This window comes from Manacus candei, unplaced genomic scaffold (genome assembly GCF_025592945.1).
Source record: "Manacus candei isolate 608988 ecotype Guabito, Panama unplaced genomic scaffold, ASM2559294v1 h1tg000015l, whole genome shotgun sequence".
NCBI classification, from domain to species: Eukaryota; Metazoa; Chordata; class Aves; order Passeriformes; family Pipridae; genus Manacus; species Manacus candei.
Genome location: NW_026138063.1, coordinates 2,442,396 through 2,461,262, shown reverse-complemented (window position 1 = coordinate 2,461,262; position 18,867 = coordinate 2,442,396). Strand labels below are relative to the sequence as shown.

Sequence of the window (18,867 nt, the reverse complement as noted above, 5' to 3'; positions counted from 1 at the left end):
AAGAGAAAGAGTTGTACCAGGCACTGCAAACCTGCGTCGGTGGGAACTGTGAGTCACAGCAAACCCACTGCACAAAGAGCATTTTAACCCTCTCCCTGCAGCACAAGCAGAGGAGATTCTGTCCTTGGCGTGGCTTAGAATAGATTTCTTATCCTCAGGTGGGTTTAAAGCCCGGGCAAAACTGTTCTGGAACAAAGAGAAAATCAACCAAAATCCCAAATCGCTGCTCTGTTCAGAGCAGCTCCACAAAGTTTGGTTCAATAGATAAGGAGTGAACTGACCTTGAAAGTTGGAGAATCAAGGAAGATTGTTAAAAGTACTGCTAGAGACATCAGTAGGAGTATTTTCATATCTATTCAGCTTTATTGCAAGAGCCAAACGACAAATTTTTGAGCTGCTCTTTAAAAGACAGACTTTGGAAACAAGACAAAATATACACCAACTACATATTACACAATGCGGAACAATATCCTACAAAATACCAACCACAATATTAAAATTTAGGCCATTTTTCATATGGAAGCATCTCAGAAGACACAGGAGGAAAAAAAAGAGATGTTGTGAATAAAACTCTTAATAATATTTAACCATAATAAGAGAGAAGTAGGGAAAGGATGAAGAAGACCGAGTGAGTCTGGGGATGGAAACATTGCAGAGCCTCCTAAAAGTGAATCCAGTTTTAAGAGCACAGGCTTATGGAGGTGTTTAGAAATCACATCTTGCATCTGAAGGCTTGCTAATGTTCAAATATGAGCATAATAACCCAGCTCACAATGATGTTCTCCCCACTGCTGACTGTCTTTTCATTTTACAGCCCCAGTTAAGCACCGTTTCTTGGATCTCAACAACTTGCTGTTTTCTCTGCAGAGATTTTTTTTGCAGCAATAATCCGAGTTTTCCATTTGCAACAGCAGCCCATGGCTGATTAGGGAATATAACAACAACAACAACAAAAAAATTGTATGTGTGGAGGTGCATTTTAGTTTTCAATTTATTTGTTTGCTTTTAATTTCTCAGAAATTCATCATGAGAGAGGATGGTGGGGGGAGAACGTGTTTTGCCAGTCATGCAGCAGTTTTGAACAGGGTGACTTTGAGTTCTGCAGTTTTCTCCCCACCCTTTGAACCATCACAGACAGATTTTGATTTCAGAGTCACTCAGCCTTATTTTTACCTCGTGTGACTCAAACTGGAGACACTACATTGCACAGCTTTGGCTGAACGTTGCCAGAAGAGCAAACATTGGCATCATGAGGAGCCCCAAAAAGGGTGAAGGGTCCTTTTACATCAACAGGAATCTTAATTATTAGGACTTAAAACTAAATCTTGTCCTTTTAGGGCTTTCTTTGAAAACTCAGAGGACCATTCAGAGAGAAAACGAGCTTAAGATCAACCAAGTAAATTTACCAGACTCAAAAATCAGTGAGGTTGTAGAGAATGGAAACATTCACTTGAAGTTTTCCAGACTCCTTGAGTGGTGACCTTCCAAATTACACCATCTGCTCCTGGAATCTTAGACATCTCTGGAAATCAGGGAATAGGAGCTCAAGGTATGAATTTCCTAAGGGTTACATTCTTGGGGGAAGCAGAGTTAGGGAAGCATGACCAATAATTTCCCAAGCTGAGAATCTCTGGAGTGATCAGCAAAGACAGTGAGGGGAGGTTTATGGTGTGGTGGGAATGCATGATGAGCAAACTCACTTGAAATGGAGGCTAAAACAGAGTTTGGCTGGCACTCAAATTTTAAATAGGGCATAAAAAGCTGTTACTTTATTATTTCACGAGGAACTAAAGGAAAGTAATCAAGAATACTTGTGTACAACTTCTTGTATAAAAAAAAAAAAAACAAAACTGTAGAGGGACTGTAATTCAGATTTTGGAATCCAGCAGCTTTATGAACTAAAGCAGCAATAAATCCCAAAATAACAAAATGAAATAGAATTTAGGAAGCTATTTAAGAACAATTTGAATTAAACAGTGTATTAGTGAGCATTTGAATGAATCCATGTATTTTTATATTGCTACAGCTCTTGGTGGGATACAAGCAGCAGGATAAAATAGGAAAGTAAAACTCCTGGAAATCACAATTACTGCTTTTTATAACAGCAATTGATATTTACAGCATTCCTTGCTCAAAGCTGAAATCGTGGCAGCTCTGTAACAACTATTTGAAACCTGTTTACTACAAGACACATTTCCTTATAAGACACATTCCAGGGTTTATCCCCAGTGCCCAATAAATGTATCCCACATGGATGACCCTGATGTTTTATCAAGGCACAAAGGGGTTTGTCCCTATAGTGGCATATTTTACTATCCTGTAGTACTGCAGGTTCTGTGTAAATGAAAAATAACTTATCTGTAAGGATCTCTGTTATTATTTATTATTTCCACAGAAGAGCAGAAGGGCCTTAAGGGATTTTAAATGAAAGGTTCCTCTCAGAGAACTAAGTCTCAAGGTTCTTGGACTTGCTGAGCTTTAATCACCACAAACAGGTCCATGAGAGAGCCTCCATGGAAATGGGATCCTGATTACACATTAAAGACTGAAATTAGGGGAAAGAGGCCCAGGGAAGGACAAAGCAGAGTGAGAGGGAATTTCAGTGTGCTCTGGAGTGCTGAACATCAGCAAACACACCGTGCCATGGGGTGCAACAGGATGATTGCAACTGTGCAGTTATCACAGTACAGAGGTCATAGTCATAGATTCAATAAAATTAAGATTGGAAAAGACCTCTGAGATCATCAAGTCCAGGCTTTGACCAAATACCACCCTGCTCACTAAACCACATCACAAACTACCACTTCTAATTGTTGTTTGAAGACTCCCAGGGATGGTGACTCCCCCCCCCTTCCCTGGGCAGCCTGTTCCAATGGTTAGCCACTCTTTCAGTGAAGAAATTTTCCCTGATATCCAACCTGAATTTCCCCTGGTACAACTTGAGGCCACTTCCCCTTGTCCAGCCACCAGTTCCCTGGGAGAAGAGGCTGACCCCCATCTCACCACAAGCTCTTTTCAGGGACTAGAGAGAGATAATTGCAGAAATTTGATGGAAAATACATTGGCTTAACTGATGAAAAAAATATGTTAAACTTACCTTAAGTATAAAGTTTTCTCTTCCATGAGAATAAAAAGCTTTATCACAAATATTATTGAACTAAAATTTCAAATTGCCTTTAAGCCCAGGCTGCATGTCCCCATCTGACCATGTGAGAGGGGAATTGGCACAGCAATGATTGATCAACTTGCCTTTATAAACTTTATAAAAGCAGCACGTTAAAAATCGAGGAGTGTATCACCAGTGCACTGTTTCACTCAAATATTTTAATCAGAAAGCTTTGCAGTGAGATAAACAGGGAGGTATTAGTCTGTCTTGCACCTCTGGCAGTGATTTCAGTCGGTGGAGGGAAGGTGTAAGACATCAAAGCCAATCCTCCTCTGATGTTGGTGGTAGCAGCCCACACCTCATCTGACATGTGTAATTAGGATCTCAAGGTGCAAGGGAGTGAAGACTTAGCTACAGCCTTTGTGAGAGAGAACAAAGAGCTGGAGAGATGCTTATATTTAGCCTTGGTGTACTTTTGGTTTTTAAAGCAAGCAGAAGTGTTAAATACATCCCTATGAATAGACTGGGGAAAAAAGGGGGCAGGCCAAGCAGAGCCAGCAACTCTACACCAAAGGGCTGAAGCAGATAGAGCAAGATTTTCTTTCTGTGCTTTGATTTCTTCTTCCTCCCTCTCTCAGTGCTTATTTAACCTCTTCCTACCTCCCAAAGCAGCCACTTTTCCACAGCACTGCTGTCCGTGCAGAAAGTTTGGCTTCTCAATGTGCCAAGACTGCTCTGTCCCCTGCCCTTCCCTCCCAGGGACCAGCACCTCGGGATGCAGCTCCAAAAAGGGACTCAGCTGAAGGCTCATGGCTGGGGAAAAGTCCTACAACTCCTTCTTCCAGAGGCAGCACTGTTGATTCCTTTTCCTGACAAGAATCTGTCAGGAATCCCAGCTACCAACACTGGGAATGACAGGGAAAGGAGAAAAAATTGCCTAAAACTCTCCTCCACTTCTTGCTTTTCCAGTGGATTGTTAGATTTGCTAAAGCCAGCAGTGGACAGCAAATGTTCATCACACACAACACCAAAAAGAACCCTACAAAACCCATGGAGAAGCCAACAGTTGTCAAATTAATTTGTTACACGTTGCTCAGCTAGAGGTGGTGTCTTAGAACGATTCCAGAGACACCAGGATCCTAAGTCTGCTCTTTTCTCCAGCAGCTTTTATGTCTCATACCCAGATTTATCTTAAGATACAGAAATAAAGCTTTACATGAGACTTCCCCAATTTGTTATCGTTCCAGGAAAAAAAACTTCTTTCCTGTCAGTATTAAAGGTGTGAGCTTCTGTAATTTCCAGCTGCAAGAAAATAGAAATGAGAGGAAGGGGGAAAAAAAAGGATGAAAAAAGGAAGATGATAATTTAGGCTGACTAAGAGGAGAAACTTCTATCTCTGAACAGACAGATACAATAAACTTTGAAATAACAGATTGGTCAAAACACTGGAAATAAACTGCAGAGAACAACTCCTGCACTGACAGGAGATGAACTTGTAACCAAGTAGCTTTTATCCATCTCCCACTTCTGATTGCACCAATAGAGGAGGAGAGGGTTTGGATAGCAAAGGAAATTGCTTTAGGGAATTTAGTCTCTCTATCAGCTCTTTGCCCTCAGGGATGTTGTTATGAAATGAAAAACACCTCCTCGAGCTGCCATAATGGCAAAATGAAAGAGAAATTCCTATTTGGAAGAAAATGTCTGTCAGATGTTTATGAGATGGGGGGAGACAATAACATCAGAAAGTCAGATTTGAGCAGCCAGAAATGGCTCTGGTGTGACTGGGCCAGCAGGAACCTATGACAAGCAATCTGTCTTTGTTTAAGGATTAATTGCCACCTTTCAGCAACATAGGGTTTCCATCAGTGGGAAGCTTGAAGAGAGGTTTCTTGAAAGGCAGAATTATCATTGTGATGTCCCAGTGGCTTCAGAAAAGTAATTGAGGCTCCTGAAAAGAGAAGGAGCTTCTGTGAGTGCCACTGCACTGCCAGGAACAACCTTTTATGCATCACTAATCCATTTGTGGTGTTGTCATTGGCATATAGGGGCATTTATTATGTACAAAATACCCAAACAAGGGGCTTCTTACCTTGGGAAGAAGGAGCTCAGTTTGTCTGGAGGGGAAAAGCAGAGTTGTCCTATGTCTTAAACTACATCCTAAAATATTGTGGTGTTTGGAGAAAGGCAGAAAATCCTTCAGGAGATGCTCTGAACATCTTTTGGGTACTCTGTTTTCCCCCTCTACCTCAGGGCCACCTCGTACCACCTGGGACAGGCCTTTGCCAGGGACAGCACAAATCTTCCCAGATTTCCAATAAAGTCTCACAACACTGACACCTTTGCAATAACAGTCTGGTTCCCTTGCAGAGCCATGTCAGCAGATTTTTTCCATGTCTGTGTTCCCGGGGAAACAGATCCTGAAGTGGCAGAACAGCAGGAACAACCTCTCCTGCAAAAAGGGAAATCCAAGAAAAATATTTCTTGTTCTCGTCATCCCAAGTTTTTAAGTAACAGACCTTCCATGGAGGTGGTGCAGAAAACAGGAGCTTCAAGCATCATTTACCAAAGCCAGAAAGCTCAAAGTTAAAGAAATCACCAGAGAGGAAATCTATATTTAGCACTCCACAGACAGATAACTTCATGTAGAAGAATATCCCTTTCTGAAACATCTCCAAGATTTTGTCTTAAGAACTGAAGTCACTGAGGCCCCCAGAGAATTTTACATCAATAAAACAAGTTGTGCCTCTCCTGCAACTTTTATGACCAGAACCATCTCCTTCTCCCCTTCCTCTTCATTCCTTCCTGCTCCTCCAGTGCCCTCAGCTCTGTAACCACTGAAGGCAGGAGCAAAAAGTGAGGATTATACAGGTCTGAGCTCCACAAACTGCTCCTCCTTCTCCCTGCTGATCCCAGGATTCTTTCTCCTGGGATCTTCACTCCCAAGAGTATTCTTTGGATGAAATCTATGTATCAGCTGTATCAACTTCCTAGACCTTTCCCACTCCCAGAGGGCAGGGTTAGGTGGGATACTGGGAAGGAATTCCTGGCTGGGAGGGTGGGGAGGCCCTGGCCCAGGTTGCCCAGAGAAGCTGTGGCTGCCCCATCCCTGGAAGTGTCCAAGGCCAGGCTGGAGCAACCTGGGCTAGTGGAAGGTGTCCCTGCCCATGGCAGGGATGGAATGAGATGCATTTTAAGGTCCTTCTAACCCAAACCATCCCATGATTCTCTAACCTTGACAAGACAGTTTGTGTTAGGCTGACTCACCCATCACACCAGCTTCCCATATAAATCCCTAAATTCCCTTTCCACAGACATCCTTCCCAGCTGGAATGAAAGCCAAGACAAAGACCCAGAGCTGATGTGTGGTTTGGTGACCCAGACTCCTCTCAAGAGCCAAGAACTGGTCCAAGAGGACAAACTCCTTCCACACCCCCAGCTGAACAACATCCACCTCAGAATGATTTCACCAGCTGCTCAGAGCCCTGGCCTTCAGATGGCAGATTGAATTTTATATTCCCTTATGCAGATGCAAACCCAATATTTAAGCTCAGAAATTTAATATCTCCCCACACTAAATTTCCTCTTTTCATAGACTGCAAAGATCAAAAGTGCAGCTAATGTTCCAGGGGCTCTGTTGTCATTCTGGGGCCCAGTCACTGAGTTTTACAAACACCCAAATGAACCAAAGTCTGAAACCCCGTGACTTTTATCATCCTGTTGACTGTGAAGCTGAACTTTTCCATTAACGTGATCCTAAATGGAAATTCCTCATTTATAAGGTGATATACATTTATATAAGCAGTAAAATATTAACAGTAGATTTGTTCAGCAGGTTAAAATCGTGCTTTTAGCAATCAAGAGATAATCAGTTTGCCATTCCACAAAAAGCTGGATTGAAACGGCTCTTAAATTCCTCACTTTTCCTATATAAAAAAACCATTCTGGGAACATGCACGAAGGCTCCTGGTACAAGTGATTCTTCCAAGCATTACACATCATTTCAAGAAGAATTAAAGTCTCACCCTCCCATTTTTTAGCTCATACAGGTTTCATCATGATTTAGAGAGAAGCAACGAACAGCAACCCAACTCCTAACAAAAGAAAGTTTTCACAAATAGGTGGTGACAAACCCCAAAGTTTAAGATGTAAACCACTAAAACTGTGAAATATCGTCCTGTGGTTTTAGAGCATGGAGCAATGAAGCAGTAATTTACAATTAAATACCACATTTAGCAGGCTGTGTGTTCAGAATAACAACTCAATAATATAATGCAATAATAACTCAATAATAGGATATCCAATGCACTCCTCGGAAATGAATGTTAATGATCAGCCTGTTTATTAATGGCTAAAATTGAAAGTGCCATAAACTCTTCCTGGGGTAATCAGTAATGATGCATTACTCATGTTATTTCCCATTAAAAAATTAATTGTTTCTATGCATTGTACCTGAAGTGCCCAGAGGTGTAGTTTTGTCCTCAAATGTATGGGTAGAAATTTCTGGAAAAAACAAAACAAAACAAAAAAAAATAAACACTCAAAAAATCCCCCACAATCTCTGCTGCATCCTGGATTCACACACTGCTTTAGAAACTTTAGAAAGAGGTTATTTCCAGAATTGTTCATCACTCACAGTTCAAAATAACTGGTTGAGTTGAAGCCACCAGTTCAAAATAAGTGGTTGCTTCCAGCCTGGTTCTGCTCCCACCTACAAAACCTTCACTGTACCCAGACTGAGGATTAAATTTCCAAAAGGTCCTTTGGAAAAGCATTTTATTCAAGTGTTTAAGTTTCTATTCTTGATTTATGCCCTCACCAGAAGACCCAGCTGCCAAAAAGAGATTTTACCAATGACTGATGTCTACCCAGTGTCATTATATATCAAAAAATGAAGGGTTTAGGTTGGAAAAGCCCTCGAAGGTCATCAATTCAACCCTTAACCCAGCACTGCCAAGGCCACCACTAACTCATGTCCCCAAATGGCCACATCCACATGGCTTTTAGATCCCTCCAGGGATGGGGACTCCACCCCTGCCCTGGGCAGCCCCCTCCAGGGCTGGACAACCCTTTCCAGGAAGAAATTGTTCCTAATATCCAAATTAAACCTCTCCTGGTGGGAATCTTTGTTTCTGCAGCGATGTGCCAGCTGGTACATTTGTGAAGTTTGGTGTAAAATCTGTGTTTTGGTCTGTGAGGAGCAACTGTGAAGTTCTGTAGTCCCTTCCCAGCCCTGGTTTTGATGTGTGTGTTTTCACATCCAGTCTGTCTGTCCCACATCCCAGTTCCTGCAATTCCTGCTGCCCACACCCATCCAACTGTCAACACATTGACTCACTGCAACCCAGCTGCTGCTGAAGAGTGGAGAGAAATCCATGATAAAGGATCCTGGAGACTGGAACTCTGAGAAAATTCCCATGAGAATCAGTCCACAAGATTTTTCTAGTCATGGAATAAGAATTAATTGGAAACACAGTTACACTTTAATACTGAAATTATTCACCAGGCAAACAGGCTTTCATAGTCTAGTTTTTGTTTATTGAAGAGTAAGTGATATTTGGGGGGGAAATGGAGAAAAAGTGAGATTTATTCTTTCTAAACCTGAACTTTTCCTCTTTGCCAAATTATGAACTTCTCCTGGTTTATGTTCTTCTGATTTTTTTCCCCTAAATTTTGTAGATGAATTGTCATCTTCAAGTCAACTCCTGAAAGGTGCAGTTGGAATATTGAAGGAAATACTCTATAGCACATGTAATGCATACACTGCAGATTTCAAGATATTCTTCCTATATCTTTGTGTTCATTTAATAATTGGGAACTTCAGCAGAGCCTCCTGTTCGAACCTGAGTGATCCCATTTCCTCCCTTTCCTTGTTTATATCAAGTCAGAGACTGGTACAAATATTGTGTAAAAAGCAGTTTGGATTTTACAACCTGAGAAATTTGGAACAAAAAGAATCCAAGTGCCCATTTTCTGCATTATCCCCATGTAGAGTTTACCACACATCATCTGAGACCTGTGAAAATCAGGCACAAGGCTGCAATGCCACATTTCTCCACTCCTGAGAATTCAAACCTTTTCTATTACATTCTTGTTTTACATTTTGCACACCAGTAAATTTATTCCTCAGTCAGCAACTGAAGGGGAACCTGAAAACAGCATTTTTGGCCTTTAGACCAAATCATTACATCAAAACATAAAAGCCACAAGCTCAAGCTAACAAGGGAAATACCTGTATTACCAAAAGGACAGGTTTGCTACAATATGAGAGCCTAGTTGAAAAATGCTGGAAGTGTTGTAAATCCTAAATTGAATTCAGTACAAAGACATTAAGCTCCATGAAAGCTGCCATTAAGAGCACTTTTTCCATTGCTCTGCTGTGTCGTGAAATCTCAGGAAATGAATAAATACATACAAGGATGCCAAGAAATGAGACTTAAAAGATAACATGTACTGATAGTCTGGGTTGTTTTGCTCGAGCCAAAATGAAATTTGAAGGTCTGATTGTAAAGATAAATGCAATTAATTATTTCAGCAACTGGGAAGCGAAGCCTCACCTTTGCTTTGAATCAAAGCTTCTTCCTGCCCTGCTGCTCTTTTCCATCCTTTTCTCTTCAAGTCAAGATGAAAGAGGTTTTCCTGGACATCCCAGAGCTAGGTCTCTTGTGTGACAGAAGCCTCACAGAGGCAACACAAACCAGAACAAAGGAATATAAATATGGGGAAGGTTTTGGACACAGTTGATAAAACACATGTAGGGAATAGCAAACTTCCAAGAAACCTGATTTGGGGTCAGAGCAACATTCCCATCCCTACATCAGCTTGAACAGCCACACCAACCCAAAAAGGCAAAACTGTCATTGCTGTGAACATAAAAGGAAACCAAAAGACCTTTTTTGACACGTGGTAGCTCTTCTGTTCCACTGCAACATAACAATGCTTGGTCTTTTCCTGCAGAGCAGCTCACACTGGAGACAAGAGAAATCTGTGGGAAATAACTGTCCTCAAAAGACAAACTTATGCATTTTAAGGCAGGTTTCTCAGAGTTCCAAACCTTTGGCCTTACTCCCACCATAACCCCTTCCCTACAAGTAATTCCCACTGCCCATGGATGCACTCCGTGGGGGCAGCAGCTTCACATCTCCTCCTGTCACAGCACCATGCTGGAAATGTTCCATCTGCCCCTTCCCTCTGCAAACATTTCTCTTTTCTACGAGTGCCTGTGCTGAAATATCCCCATTTTCCACAAGTTTCTGCAACAGAAGTCCTTCCCTTCCTTTCCCTTCCTTCAAATTCTGCTTTTACAGCCTCTCAGATTATTCTGCTGCAACAGTCTCACCCTTTGCACTCCATCCCTCACCTTCCTCTACCTCCTGCACAAAAGAAAGTTGTTGGAATTCATTCTTTAAGTTTTTATTTCCACAAACACTTCTTTTTTTTGCCATTCCGTCCCTTCCAACTGCCTGCAGTTGGCAATATTCATGTTTTTTCAATAAGGCTACGGCTCCTGTACAAATAACCAAGCACAGTTCCAAAGATAATGATGCTCTCCCTGTGCCATCGCTCACCTGGGGTGAAGGTGAGCATGTAAACCAGATGTTTTGGGCAAACAGTACATTCCTGAACTCCTGACCTGGCAAAAGCTGCTTCTGAGTAACTGAGGAGCTGGAGGAACATCCTGCATGATTTATAACAGCAGATACAGGACAACAAACAGAGCATTATACAGGAAAACAGGTCGTTGTTCACTTCATATTGTTATTTATGGATACCTGGGCAATATTCACAAGTGTTTCTCCTATTTAAAACAATAACTCTAATTATTTTAATTGCTCCATAACATTTATTGATTTTTTTTTTAAATCAGGCATGCATTGAGATTCAGTGTGGCTTTGTGGAAGTAGGGGAGGAGGAAACCAGATAAACAGTCATTTTTCTCTGTTATTTATGCAAATATAATCCACTAAGCAGTAGATCCACTGTTTACACACAATGCCTTATTCTTGCAAGTAAGAACGTGGGCAAAATGCTGGGAAATGCCTGTTTATCCCTCTCTCATCTGCAAGTCAGATCAAAGTATCAGCTGTTTCAAACAGCTCCCTTTGCTCAGGGAAGGGAATTCCATGGAGTGTTTCCACACTGGTCTGATCCCTGCTAAAATATAGTAGGTTTTTTTACATGAGAGTGGAAAGAAAACACGTGGAAGTGAGAGGAAAAGCTGTCTTTTAAAGGACTGCAGTAATCTCTTTGTGTGTGCCCAGGGATCAGAGGAGAAAGGATTAAAATACTCTCAGTAGCAACTTTCACAGGGAGAAAAGTGGACACGTCGCTGTGAACGACACTGTGAGTCCAACACGAGCCCCTGGGACACTGATTTGTGCTTGGCCAATGATTTTCCCTCTCATTTTTCACTCAGCACAGGGTTGTCCCTTTCTCAGGCCATTTGTAGGATCTAATTATAATTTTGGGGGACATTTTTTTTTTTAAAAAAAAGCCATTTTCAGCAAAAATATTAAATTAAATTTTGCGTCAGAAGAGTTTATAATTTCAGCTCTTAACCAAAAACAATTAAACACATCTAAGTGTGTTTTAAATGACTGGGAATCACCACAGGAGAAATCAGTTTGTGGTTAAAGGTTTGGAGAATCCATGTGGATGTCACCATTCCACTTACACATCTAAGGGTGGTGTCAGCCATCCAACGTGTTCCTGGATTGACAGGAACCAAAGCAAAGTAATTTTTTTTATAACTGTCATCACTTACCTACAGAATTATTTTTTTGGGGAAGGTTTTTTTAAGATTTCACAAAGATATGTGGAATCAAAGAAAAAGGCAGGTGGCCAGGAGGGAAATCTGGAGAAATAACAACACATGCAATTTAAAATCCATAATAAATGTCAACTATAATTTCTAGGAAAACCAGCTCCAGCATTAGATAATGCAATTACTAAAGTGAGATTAAAGAAGTTTCTCAAGGAAAATAAAAGGTTTTATGGGATAAGTCGATATTACTTAATAAATATCCTTCTCCTGAGTCTTTCCTGATGGAGGAAATGCAAACACTCCTTGCTGGTGCTGCCAGAGGACAACCAGAGGTTGTCATTTATTTCCTCCTTCATCCCAATCACAGAAATTGCACCTGCAGGTAAAGCTTGTTCCTCCTCATCTCTTCTGCCAATTGAAGGGGCTCCTGAAACCTGCCTGAGAGGATTAATAAAACCTTTATCTAATTCAGTTGATGTGTTTAATCCTCAGAAAGGTCCAGTTCTTGCCTTGAACGTCAAAACCACCAAGGAGAAGTGGCCTCAAAGGGCAAATTGTCCCATAGACCAGGACACAGAATTTTATTTAACTTTCAGGAAATAAGCAGAGAGACAAAAGGGAACCTTGATGGAGATGGGGGGAGGAAGTTTTAATCCATCATTTGAATACATTTTTCATTTGTGCCTGTATTCAAAATCCCTGTATTCAGTGGGGTCTCAGGACAGCTCTGCCCACAGAAGGTAAGAAACTCCTTTATCTTTAAGATCAAGACATAGGCTTACATGTCCAGAGGGGGTTATATCCTTTATTTTCTAGACTGAATGTCCCATTTAATTCCAGAAGACTGCCCAGTTTATCAAATATTCCAGAATATCTGTCCCTTATTCCATGACCTTTTTGGGTCCCTTCCAACTCAGCTTTTACTGTGATGCTGTAATTTGGGATATCACACAAACGGGGTGTGGAACAGCTTCCCAACCCCACAACACACTCAGAGGCTTTAAATTCTATTCTCTCCCCTTCAGAAAAGATGAACTGTCTCCTCACTTCTCTGACTCCAGAGAAAGGATGATTAACAGAGTCCAAACATGTTTTATCAGGTGAGTCTTGGCAGCTGTAACAACAGAGGTTATTTAGGGGCACCTGAAAGGAACAATAAAACTCAGCCTTTTTGTCAGGTGTGTTCCTGTACCACGGACAGCAGGAATGACTGACACATGAAGGGGTCAAAACACTCCTTTTTATGCTGCTGAATATTTGTCTTCACTCCATTACTTCTTTTTATGCAGCTGAAGGTTTGTTTTCACCCCGTTGGGCTCCTCTCTCTCAGACTGGTGACACTCCAGACCTGAATGACAATCCCTCACAGTCCCTTGTTCTGCTGTCTGTCATGTTTGGGAGATCACAGAAATGCAAGGAGCAATCCATATTTTAAACAAGCATTTCAATGAAATGTATAGAACTGTGAAATACAGAGGACAGTTTGATGCTTTCCTCTGTTTATGCTGCATTGTACCCAGTTGTATTTATAGCAATTTTCAAGGGTTTATAAAGCCAGAGAGCACAAAACCAAGAACAAAAATGCATTCAAGGCATCGGTTTTCATCATTACCAAACCCCACTGAAAGCCCAGGCAGATTTGTTTCCCTACTTCAGCAGCATCTCCCTCTGCTAAATATAACTCAGGGAGTTGATTTTGCTGGGAGGAGACACCAGAATGAGATTTATTCCACAGATTTACATTCCTCTCCAAACACAGGATGTCTTTGAGTGGAACTCAGAGATCCAATGAAAGAAATCAGATTAATCCCTTTGCAAAGGCAGCTCAAGGGGAAAGACCATCAGTTCTTTGTGTCCTGCTTTCACTCACATCTGAGTGATGGGATGGGCAAGGGGCACGTGAAACTCCACTCATGGTGATTATTTCATTGTTTGCAGTAAGTTTTGAGATCCTCCAAGGTGATGGAAGACTCGAATTTACTGCATAACTCAATATGGAGCTGGTGATTTAATGCCCAAATTCAGAGCCCTACATGTGGATTCGTCTTCCAAAGGGATCTGCTGGAACACAGAACAATTCTACACATATTTACATGGGTTTTTAATATATTGCTTTAAAGTCCTTGAAATTTGATGGGTGAGAAATAGGGTGACAAGAGGCCAAGGAGAATATAATCAGTGGCAAAAACTGGAGTGTGTATTTATTCCCTTTGCCTTGTTCTAAAATCAGCTGATTCTGAATTAATAAAGCCACTAAACTATCCAGAAAGAAATCAGGTGTTTATAATACTTGCAACCCTTAGGAAAGATGTCATGGAATGTGTAAAACCATACAGAGTTTTCACCAAAATTAAAGAATACTCACCCAACCAGGTCAAAATTAATAGTGAAATGATCTGATCAAGAGCTGTCATTGAAAAAAAAAATCACCCAGAGTGTGTTAAATGGAGCTTTTCCTGATACTGCCAGCTTAACTTTTGGGTTTGAAACACATTTCTAGTCTACATTTATAAAGAGCAGACTGGCATTTGCTATATTTGCTTTCCCAAATCTCCAGGGATGTTCCAGGATGAAGCCTAAAGTCTTTGAGAACAGACTGAAATAGCAGCTGAAGGTATTGCAAGATCTCAGGTTGCTGTGCACCAGTAAAGCATTTTTCACTTGGAATTTAAACCTGCTCTTAAACAGCAACTTCTCACCTCTCACTTCAAGGAATGGCTTTTGAAAAAGCCGATTTTTTTAAGTGCACCAGGAGAAATTACAGCTCTGAAGCAGCAGAAAGGAGCCAGGAAAATACCAAGACATGGGTCTTATTGGTTGTGAAGTGTAGAAATCAGGTAAACAAGAACACATGGAACAAGTGACCACAAGAGTTGTTAGGAAATCTTCAGGAATCACAGCATCTCTTTGTCCATTATCTCTTTATCCATTATTATCAGCTCACTAGAGGAGCAATCCCACCACAAGATCGATTGCCATCCCTGGATTAAAGAGCAGGAATAGCTGAAGAAATGTGGTTTCTTTGTTTTACCATCAAAAAAAAAGTTTGGTGGTGTTTTGTGGTTTTTTTTTTTTTTTTTTTTTTGGAAAAGCATGATGTAAAGTTAGATAAGAAATAGATATATACCTGCATCGGATATATCCACGTGTCTTCATGGAGAGGCTTGATCCAATATTCTTCCAGCTGTTTCTCAGGTTGCTCCAGAGGAAGTTTAGGTTGGATATCAGGAAAAATGTCTTCCTGGAAAGGTTGGTCAGGCACTGGAGCAGTGGAATGCCCATCCCTGGAGGAGATCAGAGAACAGGTGGATGTGGCACTGGGGGACGTGGGTTAGTGGTGAACTTGGGCTGAGTTAATGGTTGGGCTCAACCTTAGGGGTCTTTTCCAACCTCCTGTGATTTTATGGACAATATTCCAAAAATCCCTGGAGTGCAGGTGGAATCCACTTGCTCAAGTCAGGATGTTGGGACAACTGCAATAGGCATTAGAGGCCAAAAAAACTGAGAAAAAGGGAGCTTTTCCCTGACTGGCTGTGACTCCAAGGATATTTGGTGCTTCTAGATTCAAGGGTGGGTTTCAGACCCCAGAATTCCAAGTCTGATTCCAACCTAAATCTGTTCCATTCCCATTGCTGCAGCACGAGTCCATCCTAAATCAATCCTAATCCAGCTCAGCTCTCCCTGGACTCCTGAAATATGGAACACAACAAGTTTGAGCAACTTCCCTTCTTTGTACCACAGATGCACTAAAATTCTCTTTCTTTCTGATTCAAACAACTCCAATCTTGAATTCACAAGTTCTCCCATAATAATTCAAGTATTAATTCCTTCCTGGAATTCAAAACTACTGAAATCCTTGGTTTGTTTTTCTGAGCAGCACTAAAACAGGCAAAAAATCCTTGTTGGGTTTTGTACCCAGAGCCATCAAATATTTTTTTTTTCCTTTCCACACTCATTAACTATTTTTTAACCTTAATAATGCACCTACATATTTTATCTTTTATCCTCCTAGTTCCTGTAGATCCCTCCAACATCTTTTCTTGTTTTTTGGCCAAATAAATCTGAATAATTTCATCAAATCTGCCTATTTTTGCTCCTGTTGTTCAGCACTTTCCCTGAGCTCATTAAAAACACATTTAAACCCAGTAACCCTGGAACAGAACTGGAGGTTCTCCCCTGAGAAACTTTCCCTGTGTAGAAAAATGCTCACTTCACTCCTAACTTGTTCTGTCTTTTGGTAGCTTTGTAATCAATAATTTTCTTTACCCCTCTCTGTGTTGCCTCACACACCTGGAAACTTGGTTGGATACACAAATGAAGCAGAACCAAAAAAGGGGAAAAACGAGATTTCAAGTGATCAAAACGTGCATTTGTTACATAAAAACTGCTCAAAGATTTGTTCATTTTGTTTTTCATAATCAATTAAAGCGGATATTTAAGGAAAACTGAATCACACATTAATATTTTCTGTGAATAATTTGAAATTATTATGGTTTAATATTAAATGCAGAATCATCCTTTTCTATGTCTCACATTGCAAGTAGCCCTTAAATACTACCTACAGATTGCTCAGAATTTTTTTGGTGGTCATGGTATTTTCTTCTTTAATTCCTTTATTTTTTTTTCTCTTTTCAAGTACTCCAGTATTTAGGTATTTTTTTACCCTTTCTTTCATTATTATTCACTCAATGAAAAAGACATTAATTACATTTCCAGGCCAAGTTCTTGCTTGACTTAAATGTGTCACTACCTCATTCTTTTAGGTTGACACCACATTTCTCACCCATATTCCCCATTTTACCTGAAGTTTGTTTGAAAACTTTGAGCTGAAAAGGCAAAAATTGCAGGGAAATCTATTGTACAGAGAATTTAATCCTTGTCTTCTGAATGGAGCAGATTCCCTGCTCAGGAAAATAATAATAATCATCATTATCATCATGAGTTGACACTCTGAGTGATGTTATTCCCAAAAAGTCCAAATTTTCGAGGTAAAAAAAAAAAAATCACCAGTATTTTTTCATAAAGTTTGAGTAGTGCCCACTCACCAAGATCTAAATTAACTCATTATTTTCCTTGGCCTCTCGTGGACACTTCCAAGGTTAAATCCTCAAAACCTGGAGGAAAAAACTAGGACATTTGAAAGGCAGACAGGAACTGATCATCCATGTCCTGCCATTTAGGATGTAAAAGTCCATATAATTTATTCAGATACAGAAAGCTCACATAAAATAAACATGAAATGGAGGATAAGACAATTTTCCTGCTATTCCTCTGTGGGTTCTTCTGCCCTTTTCAACTTTCAGTGTTTTAAAGGAGTCAATTTTATATTTCAGTGTAGCCAGAAGTTTGGAAAAGTCCCTTCTGTTTGTTCCTTCTCACCCAGTTGCTTTAACATTAAGGCTGAGCTTAATTATCTCTCGAAAATATTCAGAGTTTTGGGTGAATTTACGAAATACATTTTAAAAAACTTGCATCCTGTAGTTAGTAAGTCATTCTGAAATTTCAGAACTTTATGATTTTCAGTAAAATCTTTTCCTACTCTGAGCAAGCGGAAGCTGAAAATCCTTGAGAGCTGAGTTTGACGAAGAAAAGAAGTTTAATTAAAAAGCCACCTCTGCAAAATGAGCATCACCTTCAAGGCCACAGAGGCAGAGGCAAAATGAAACAAGGCTGGAGGCAAACACAGCATTACATATATATATATGTTTTGTTTTTTTTTTTTTACTTTATAGCCACAAGTTTTTTACCACATTGTGGTGAGGGAAATTACCCAGCTTTCCACCAAAAGTTTACAGCACAATAAAATCAGATAAAAAAAGCTAAAAACAGCTGCAAAAAGAAGTTTAGCACACACAAACACACTCACAAATCCAAGCTGGGCAGACAAGGCAAAGCCTTCCAAGAATATTATGGAGTAAGTTGAGCACTTCCGTGCCATGGATACAACACTGTAAATCTTGTTTTATAGGATGAGTATTTAGGGACTTTAGGAAGCACCAAACTTTCCTGCAGTTTTATCCATTCCCTGAACACCAGAGCACTTCTCACAGATGTTACCACTAAATTCCCATCTAACATTGATTGATATATAAACTGGTTTTATGGGAGAGCAGCAGCTCCTGAAAAAGAAGGGGAGAGAGGGGGGAGCGAGATAGGACAAATTCCAAGAGATATAAGAACATCAATCAAGGCAGGCACGGAGTGCTGGTGACTGGCAGATACAGGGGGTGTGTGGTACTACGGCCTCAGCACCAACAAATGCTCCAACATAAAGTGGAAAATTGCTATTTTATGGAATATGATGGAGTTAGTGCCGGGGAAAGGTGAAAGTTGTGGAAATAATCAACCAGGGAAGGAAGAGCGAAGCCCCGAGGTGGAGGAAATGGTTGATATCTAAGATGGAAAGGGGGAGAAGGGATGGGAGTAGAAAAAATGTTTGAACATAACCTTAATGCAGATGCCATGGATTTGTGATTTCCTCTGTGAACTATGAGGATGTTCCTTCACCTCAAAGCACACATGGGGTAGAACTCTGCACATGTAAAATGTGCAGTTCATGACTACTGAAGAGACATATTTATTGTTTGCATGCAGTTTCCTTACTTCCCCCCTTCCCATTCCTGTCTACAAGCAAAATTATTCAAAAGATAAGAAAAAATGTCAAAGGGCAGGAATTACATCCCCTCCAGTGGGTGGAAATTGTCTCAGTAATTGCTTGGACTTCTGCAAAGACCTGCCAAAGTGGGAATTACCTGTGAGTGTGGCAGATTATAAGTGGTAATTAATGTTTTTTTTCTGAGGGGACTGTCAGACTGAATGGACCCTTTACCTGTCAGCTGGAAGAGAAAACCCTTTTCATGTTCTGTTTGTGGTGTCCCATGAAAGAATATACTAAATATGTGGGTTTAGACAGATGATTCTCATCTCTTTGCAAATGGGAAGTATTTTTCTTGAATTACTATGTCACTGTTGGTGCCATAAGTGCATAAAACTTCTTAAT

General features: G+C 40.5%; 1 long non-coding RNA gene across 1 annotated transcript; it reads right to left on the bottom strand.

The window, feature by feature from the left end:
• Positions 1-13,055: 13,055 nt before the first annotated feature.
• Positions 13,056-18,403, bottom strand: LOC127468599 (uncharacterized). The gene is made up of 5 exons (XR_007903603.1): positions 18,315-18,403; positions 16,913-16,981; positions 15,477-15,556; positions 14,995-15,151; positions 13,056-13,252 (listed from the first exon to the last, which is right to left on the bottom strand). It is a non-coding gene; the product is annotated as an uncharacterized LOC127468599 (long non-coding RNA).
• Between the last annotated feature and the right edge of the window lie 464 nt (positions 18,404-18,867).